At 33.8% G+C, this 9,635-nt stretch overlaps 1 long non-coding RNA gene and 1 pseudogene across 2 annotated transcripts; one reads left to right on the top strand and one right to left on the bottom strand.

The window, feature by feature from the left end:
* The first annotated feature begins 4,932 nt into the window (after positions 1–4,932).
* LOC129907813 (uncharacterized) lies at positions 4,933–6,120 on the top strand. 2 transcript variants are annotated; one of them, XR_008771168.1, is made up of 4 exons: positions 4,933–5,286; positions 5,359–5,417; positions 5,490–5,623; positions 5,693–6,119. It is a non-coding gene; the product is annotated as an uncharacterized LOC129907813 (long non-coding RNA). The 2 variants fall into 2 exon arrangements; XR_008771167.1 differs by having other exon boundaries at positions 5,359–5,623; positions 5,693–6,120.
* A 709-nt stretch (positions 6,121–6,829) lies between these two features.
* Positions 6,830–7,898, bottom strand: LOC129909525 (uncharacterized; annotated as a pseudogene).
* Between the last annotated feature and the right edge of the window lie 1,737 nt (positions 7,899–9,635).

Genomic DNA, 9,635 nt, shown 5'->3' on the forward strand with positions numbered 1-9,635 from the left:
AAAAGTTTATTATTACGTAAGCGTGCCATCGTATACCGACCGTTCATATCATTGACAGAAGAGAGTGAATCTAGAAAGAGAGTTTAACAGTTAGAAGAGAGTTTAACAGTTGGAGGACAGAGTGGATCAAAGGTTGGAGGAGGTACGATTAATTTTGGGATGGAAGAAGATTTGATATTTCTTTTTTTATAAGATTGTGGGATGGCTTTTTGGAATGAAGAATGTGAGAATGAACAAAATTAGGATAATATAATGAATTATTTAAGACCTTAGAGGAGGAAGAGGGTTTGGAAACAGAGTCTAGATTAAAGGACACATGATTTTGAGGGATTGGATTATTATTAGATTTTTTTGCCTCAAAACTAGTTTGAATATAAATGTTAGAAATATCTTGTTTATTGTTATTTTTGAACACCCATTTGGTCATTAAAATTTTACCCAACCGGAAAGCGTCATTAGTAGATGATAAAAACAACCATATATATTTGGATGGGACGTCAATCTTAAAACTTTATGGCGATAGACGTTTACATTCGCCTAATGTGATGTAGAACTTGTGATGAAAAAATGTTCGGATCCAAGTAATAGCAGCTGGCTTAGGTACGCGCTTCAAAAAGAAAGGAGTGAATTTTGAGTTAAGATTCAACTTATTGATTCTTTTATTCCATTCGGATAATGTCCAAGAAGTTCCGAAACGGATGATGGTGGGTAGATCTTTTTTAGGAGACCCAAAATGGTTGGTCTGAGTCACAGTACACATAAAAAGGTAATATATTCCGAACTGACATTGGTCGCCAGATTGTCAAAACATGACCCTTTGGCGACCAATGTCAGCTACCGAATTATTAATTGTTTAAAATACCGACGAAAAACGAACAAAAACCGATAAACCACGCACACCACTAATTTTTAAACAATTATTTACCATTTTCCGCGATGAAACACGAAGAAAATTTGATATTTTTCAATTTATAATATTTTTAAATGACATTATTTTATAAATTAAAACAAAAACAAATTTCCTGTTTACTGCGATTGAAATATAAAAATTAAAGGCCGACCTGACAGATTGGTGCCCATTTTTGGCAAACAAATTTTGACAACGTTCGGAATATATTACCTTATTATGTGTACTGTGGGTCTGAGTTGCAGAGTCTATAGTGGTGATAGTGTGCTGCCGAAAATTAGAGAGGGAGTTGAAAGATGACATGTTGAGTTATCAACCATTTCCGCAAGGATAGAAGTGTTGTAAATGGAGGTACTTGGTTGTATTTTATCCGGTATTTCGTCGATTTTACAGGAAACGGTTCTTATTTCTTCAAAGATATCATCGATATCTAGTCGCTGCAAGACCATTACTGATTTCGTTAAATTGAGGAACCAAATCCAGATGTAATGGGATTCGTGATGATTAAAAGTAGATGAGTTTTTTGAGCTATTTTGGAAATGAATATCCAAATCGGATTGGATATTTTTTAGCTGATTTTTAATATCATTAAGCGGATTAGTTTTGAGTGAAGAAGCAAAGGACGATTTAATCACTAACTTGAAATCTTCAATTATGTTCAGTTGGTTATCGCGCGGGTTTTTTTGCGTTAAGGAAGTTAGGTTTTTTTCGATTTTCGTATGCTTAGCGAGACACTGTTTACCATAGTTTTCAAGAGTGGAATTAACGGATTCGATATTCTTAGAGAGGTCATCAAAAAGATTAAATTTGGCTAAAACATTTTTGTAAAAAAGTTCATTGTCCGTTGTAATTTTAACATGGGACATAGATATTTCTTTACTTTCGTTGCAGTAGAAAACGAAGTATTTTAAATATTCTTTTGAATGTGAAATTGCTCTTTTAGTTAAACCGATGCATGAAATATGAAAAGAGTTACCGCAAACACCATGGCATTTCACTCGGTCAGAAATTTTACCATCATTATGTGAACAATCGGAGAAACCGCAACTATTTTCCATTGTAAAATAATTTAAAAAGTTTATTTGTATAATTTTTAGATTTTTTTTTAATTACTAAATATTCGTAGTGGGGAAAACAAAATAACTAATTTTGTTTTAGATTTTGTTTGTTTGTTCGTAGTGTACACCGCGAAGTCGATTGCATATGTATTGGTGTGGTGAAAATCTCCATTCCGAGAAAACGGAGCCGAAGACGGACCTGAGCCGGAGCAGCGAAAACCTACCAGAAAGAAGAATAAGAAAGGGATGACATTTCGCATTTGCGACCAAAAAAAGAACAAGATTTATTTTTTTTTTTCACTGAAACTGTTTTATTTTTTATTTTATTTTGGCAAACGAAATTTTCACAATAAATACAATACATTTTTTTTCATTTTATTTCATTTGATGCTGCTGCTGTTGTTGGTGTTTTTTTAGATACCCAATCGCATGTTTCACCTTCTAGATTTGTCTTCATCATTAGAGATTACATCTACAACACAAGAAGAAACAACATTTTAACCCAAACACTTTGAGCGATATATAAAACATACCTTTTTTGTTTTCCATATTGTTTATAATTTAATAAAATTGTTTATAATTAATAAACTAACATTATACAAACAACGACACGAGACACGACGCGACCAAACACTTCAACAAAAAATAACAAAATGACGCTTTGGCTCTTGTTGGCCTTGTCTTTCTTTTCCTTTTCTCATTTTTCACCACGATTCTCGTTCGACTTTGTGTTCATACACAAAAAGTTGCAAGTGTGTGAGTGCAAGCCCGATTTTCGCGGTCTGAGGTCGGAGTTTCTTTGTTGAACTCAGTTTTCTTGCTTGAAGGGTCCGACCGAGAAAAATGGGGTTGCACTCACACACTTGCAAGTTTTTTTGTATGAACACAAAGTCGAAGGACCCTTCAAGCAAACAGGTCCGACCTCGGTCCGAATCCGCTCCGCCTGAGGCGGAGCTGAGTCCGACTTCGGATCAGAAACTGGTCCGAAGGCGGCTCAAATTAGAATGGAAATTATAATCACCGCGAAGTCGATTGCATATGTATTGGTGTGGTGAAAATCTCCATTCCGAGAAAACGGAGCCGAAGACGGACCTGAGCCGGAGCAGCGAAAACCTACCAGAAAGAGGAATAAGAAAGGGATGACATTTCGCATTTGCGACCAAAAAAGAACAAGATTTATTTTTTTTTCTCACTGAAACTGTTTTATTTTTTATTTTATTTTGGCAAACGAAATTTTCACAATAAATACAATACATTTTTTTTCATTTTATTTCATTTGATGCTGCTGCTGTTGTTGGTGTTTTTTTAGATACCCAATCGCATGTTTCACCTTCTAGATTTTTCTTCATCATTAGAGATTACATCTACAACACAAGAAGAAACAACATTTTAACCCAAACACTTTGAGCGATATATAAAACATACCTTTTTTGTTTTCCATATTGTTTATAATTTAATAAAATTGTTTATAATTAATAAACTAACATTATACAAACAACGACACGAGACACGACGCGACCAAACACTTCAACAAAAAATAACAAAATGACGCTTTGGCTCTTGTTGGCCTTGTCTTTCTTTTCCTTTTCTCATTTTTCACCACGATTCTCGTTCGACTTTGTGTTCATACACAAAAAGTTGCAAGTGTGTGAGTGCAAGCCCGATTTTCGCGGTCTGAGGTCGGAGTTTCTTTGTTGAACTCAGTTTTCTTGCTTGAAGGGGAGAAGCGTGGTGAAAAAGAGTGAAAAGGAAAAAAGAACGTAGGAAAGACAAGGGCAAAAAAAAAAAAAACAGCGTCATTTTGTTATTCCATTTGTGAAGTGTCTCGTGTCGTGTCTTGTATAGTTAATTGTTTTTAAAATATATTAAATAATAATACAAAAATATGTAAAATTTTCTATGAAAAATGAAAAAAGTTGTGTTTGCGGAACGGATTCGGACCGAGGTCGGACTTGTTTGCTTGAAGGGTTGATAATGATAGTAAAGATGGCGTCGAAGATGAAAATTAGTTGATGGACGAAGATACATGGCGTTAAGATGAGTAGTAGTAGAAGAATAGTGCAAAGTATAATGTAGAGATGAAGGATGACAAGTAGCAGATGGTTGTAAAATATGTAAATAAACAAAATACCAGTAGACACTACTTAATGGTGTAGCAATAGCAAGGTAGAACTGCTTGGCAGAACAATACTAGAAGGAACTCACCCAGCAGGTAAGGCCAAGAAGCAATAGGGTTGATGTTGATGTAAGAATGTGCAATTTGGTTGGTAAAATAAGTCCGAGATGATGAGATACAGGCTGTCAGACGAAACTCGAGCAATCAGCGAAGATGATATTTCAGCATGAAAGTGCAGGACAAGAAAAATACTTATGTATTTAGCATCAAGCAATGCTTCGAGAGCAGAACATATACGTTTAAAAAGTTTCACTCACCGGGACGCTGGATGAGACACAGGTAGAGATGAAAAAAAAAATGTCACCTATTGTGTTGTTGTAGATGTAATTACTGATATTGCGAGGGACAATTAAAGCGAAACACTCACGAGAAAAAAAGAGATTGGTAAAACTAAAAATGATTAATTGTTTATAGAACAAAATAATAGAAATTTGGTAAAAATCACGGAGCTGATTTTAGGCACGGCCAAACGGATTGCTAACAGTGCTGCCACTCAGGCTTTGTTTCTTTTATTTTTTAAGTTAAGTTTTTAAGATGTAAATCAAACCATGGTGGAACATTAAATTTGCCACGTCCGTTTTTAAGTGGAATTGTCTTACAAAAACAATCAAAAAGTGTATTATAAAAAAGGTTACACATATCATTAATATTGCAATTAGAAAATATTTGATTCCAGTCAATGGTAGGTATATAATAAATTAAAAAGTTCTATATAATTACATTTACTAAAATTAAATTCAACTTCGTTAATAGAGTTTTTGTGAGGAGAAGATAAGTTTAGATTAAGCGCAATATCTAATGCGGGATGATGTCGATCTTCGTCAATTAGCTTAATAGCCTTTTCACACCAAGCCAAAAACGCAGTTTTTGCGAAAAACCCTAAAAACCTATACCAAAAACACAAGTTTTTCCATACATTTTTCATAAACCACAAGTTTTCGTAAAACACAAGTTTTTGATTAAACTCGCCAAAAACCTGAAAATGAAAACATTCAACTTCAGACGAAATAACCAAACAAACCTTTTGAAGAATTCAGCACAAATTCAGCAGACAAAAAAAAAATGACAGAAGACAAAAAAAAAAAGAACTGATAGGCAAAAATTACAGTTGTTTTACAGTTGCAGTTTGTTTATTTTTGTATCTGGTAAGAAATATTTTTGTATTCATTAACAAAATATTCTTTATAATTAATCAAATTTCTTTTCATTTATTATAGAAAATGGAAGAGCAGAAAAAAAAACATAAAAAAAAGATGTGGGGAACCGATGACGAAGAGTAGGAACAAATTCATTATTTTCCGATATATCTATGTACATACAAAATTGTTTGTAAATCTTTAATTTCCAGGAAGGAAAAAAAAATCATTGGTCCATCCGGAGGTTCCCCATCCGAATGGGCTTTATACAATAAAGTACACAGCATTCTTGGAGGACACCGGATACACAATTGAGAGTTTGTTGTGGAAGACAGTCGTCCTTCAGGTAAAATTATAATTTTAACAAAATTCATGTATGTAAATACATTACACACTCTATTTTATATTCTTTCAGAGTCCGTTTCCAATTCAAGTGGGTCTACGGCTGCAGTTTCATCATTAGATAGAGGACCATGAGTATTCAGAATGCTCCAACAAAGAAAACCCATTATCTCCATCGCCTGATGAGGGTGCATCCACATCTAAAGCAAAAAAAAGAAAAATATGTGGTGAAAAACTAAAGGCTATTGATGAAGAGCTTCTAAAATATAGTAAAGAGGAATCACAAAAATCATTAAGAATTGAAGAAGAAAAACTTGCATGCTTTAAAGAGTTTGTTGCTGATGCAAAAGAGTTCAATGCATCTGTACTTGACATTTTACGAAAAAATAAATAAATTATAGTACCTAACTAAAAATAATGGTTTCATAATCTTTGATTGTGTTAGTTTGAATTGAATGTGGTTTTCAGGATTTGTTTTCAGGATCTAAATAAGAATCAAGAAAGACATTGTGGAAGTGAGTGAAGATATACCTACATATGTTTGAGTCGTAAAATAACTATGAGTATTGTTACCTAAATGCATGGTGATAGCGTTTCTTATAATTGAAGGCATTGGTAGAAAGTCATCTCTTTGGGTAATATTTTCAGGCTGTTCTCTCTCGAGAGTATTATTTGCATTTTGCAACCACTGAACAGTGTTGCCACAAGCTGGGCTAGGCCAACTCCTAAAAGTCGCTAGATTGGCTGAAATTCTGGAGACAAAAAGTCGCTAGAAGTCGCTAGGAAAAAATTGTAAAATAAAGCTCAACAAAAATTTATTTTTGAATAACTTTATTTATTTTTTTTTTTTTCAAAAATTCAAAGTTATTTAAAAAACTTAAGGCTAGAGTAACAAAAAACAAATAAAGGTAAAACAAAATAAAAATTCAGTCTCATTGTTAATAGGTATTTAGATATATAGATAATTCTTAAATCTTTTGGAATAAAATACTTAGTATTTATTCTGAATCACATACAAAAAGATCAATATCGATTTCTTCAATCTTCTCAGTTGCAAGAACTTCAACAGCATTATTTTTAAATACATTTGTTTTTAAAACGATTTCTGGTAGTTTTTGTTGACAATTTGTTTCTGGTTTTAAAAATAAAAAATAGTATTTACGTTTCACAACTCAGAAATGCTTGGCTTCAAAAGTCGCTAGAAAAGTCGCTAGAAATAATCTAGCGACATCAAAATATTTTTTGTCGCGGAAGAAGTTGAAATGTCGCTAGATCTAGCGACAAAGTCGCTAGAATGGCATCCCTGCCACTGAATGTTTATGTCGTCATTAAAAACGTTCAAGAAATTGTGTAAAACACAAACTGTTTTGATTATCAATGTACTGTTGTCGATGCGGTTATCGAGACCTTTTCCTAATCTTCTAAACCTTGCTTTAAGATGACCAAAAGAATTTTCAACTACTCTTCGGCATTTCGAAAGAACATAGTTAAAATTTTTTTCTGCTTCTGTTGCTGTGGTATTAAAAGGATACGGCTTCATTAAATATTCAGATAACCTGAATGCTGAGTCTCCGAGAAGTAAAACAGGAATATCTACACCGCAAAGATTCTTCGACATTTCCTTAAGAATAGGTTGTTGGTGCTGTTCTTTAAAATATGAATTTTCAAAAATTTGAGAATCATTGCAGCGTCCCGGACTTCCAACGTTTATGTAAAGGAATCTATAGCTATAATGAGATCTATTAAAAAAAAATCGCAACCATTGTGTACAATCATTCTTACCGATAATCAACTATAGCCAATAAAACCATCGAGTACCATCCTTTATAATTATAATAATCGACAGCAACTTGTGAAGGGGGTTGAATCTCTATATGACAACCATCTGGAAAAACAATAGTGTAAATAAATTATTGAGTAGGTACATACAAAACATTTTTTTCTTTACCTATAGCTCCAAAACATTGGGGGAAACCAAGCTTTTGAAAGCCATCTACATTTTCTTTTATAATGTCTGTTTGTTGTTAAGATAATATAAACTGTCGATATGCCTACACCAAAAAGAGCCGAAATGGTTCTATACTCCGCAGATGAGCCAAGAGTATAGATAGCTATGGCTACTCTTTTTCTCAGTGGAATACACTTCCTATAACGTGTGTCGTGCTTCTCTAAGTTTCTGACTTCATTGCATAGAACTTCGAAGGTATCCCGAGACATTCTAAAGTGTTGCTTAAAATGTTCATTATTGTTTTGCTTAACTTCTTCTTCCCAGAATGTGCTGGTACGTATCTGCATAATATATTTATGTTTATCAATATTTGTTTCGTATGTTTTAATTACAAAAAGCTAACCTTTGTCCAAATGGTCCTCTGGGAGTAAAGGTTTTTCTATTTCATCAAAAATCTCTTTTCTCATCTTTACTAATTTAGCTATCTGGATGCTTCGAAGTCATTTTTTCCTTGTATTTGGTGTCTCAAAGAGGAAGAATCTTTGTAAAACTTTTATATATTCCTCTGTTTTGTGTTTATGAATTTAAATTATATTTAAATTGTCATAGTTCATTTATTTGATCAATTTTGTGAGCTTAAGCTGATTTAAACAACAAAAATTAAATCCCATCGAAAACTTGACATTTGGATGTCAAAATATTTTAAACGTCATACAAAAACCTGTAAACTTGTGGTGTGAACGCTTTTCAGGTTTTTGTAAACTTTTTACCATAAACCGCGTTTTTGGGTTTGGTGTGAAAAGGCTATAACAGTCGAGGCTATGACTGCAGTCTCGGCGCTAACGGTATCACAGAAAAATATTAAGTCTAGTGTTCTTCCTAAAGTATTAGGGCCAGTTGTACAAATATTTAATCCGTGATTCAGCAACTTTTATCTTCTGAATTCGGTGGTAAAATGAATTTTTAGCACTGGTGCTAGGTCCATATAGGTTGAAATCATGGTATAAAAAGACAAGGTATGATCATTAGAGCCGCCATCTTACAAAATGGGGTAATAAGGTTTTGACGTTTGGCATTTGGCAAAGTCAAAAGCAACAACAATTTCAAAGACAAATTTGTTTACAACAACAATTTCATTGGGCTGGGCTGTCAAAACCTTAAGTAGCCATAAGTTTTGACAGTTCTCGATACTGAGTTTTTTCTAATGATCATACCTTCTCTTTTTATACCATGGGTTGAAATAGCTAAATCCATCCTTGAACCAAAGTTGATCCACTGCTAATCCGCCGAAATCGGCGAGCTAAATTTCTGATCCGGGGCTGAACCACCTTTGTACAACTGGCCCTTAGTCACTCCGTTAAACTGGCTCAGTCCACATGACTACATACCATCAATTAATGAAATTTCAGTTGAGCTCGAAGCATTTACGGGAACGTTGAAGTTATCGTCATCAATTTTAATGAATAATGAATAAATTTCCAGAGTCATGTTGAATTTTTATGCTCAAAGCTTCAATATTGGCTGACCTAAAGTCGTTGATCACGCATCCAATAAGTGAGTTTTTGATTGCAAAAAGTATTCCACCTCCTACAGTGTTGGAATCGTCCAAATGGTGACGATCGCGTCTAAAGATTTAATAGGAGGTATCAAAAAGCTCAGAGTCGAGAATAGAGTAATTCAGCCAAGTTTCAGTCAGTATAATGACGTCGTGAGGAAGATTATTTGCATTTTTGTAGATCTTGTTGGTTTGTCCGAAGTCCATTTACATTTTGATAGTATATTAATATCTGATTAAGCTGCTTTGACGTTGTTTCAGCATTGTCCGGTTTTGACGAAAAGGATTGTGAGTTGATACTCGGTCTATTCACAAACTCATGCATTACTACCCCAACTGACCAAAACGATGTTGAGTTAAGTACGTGGAAAACTGAATCAGGGGCACGTATCTTAAAAGAAGAATATTTTGCGTAGTTACGATGTAGAATTTCTTCAAAATTTATGATAAATGATGTTCCCAGTTTTTCTGATATATAATTTTTGATATCGAGGGCGTTTGTTGAAGGGGCAA

This window comes from Episyrphus balteatus, chromosome 1 (genome assembly GCF_945859705.1).
Source record: "Episyrphus balteatus chromosome 1, idEpiBalt1.1, whole genome shotgun sequence".
Taxonomy (NCBI): Eukaryota; Metazoa; Arthropoda; class Insecta; order Diptera; family Syrphidae; genus Episyrphus; species Episyrphus balteatus.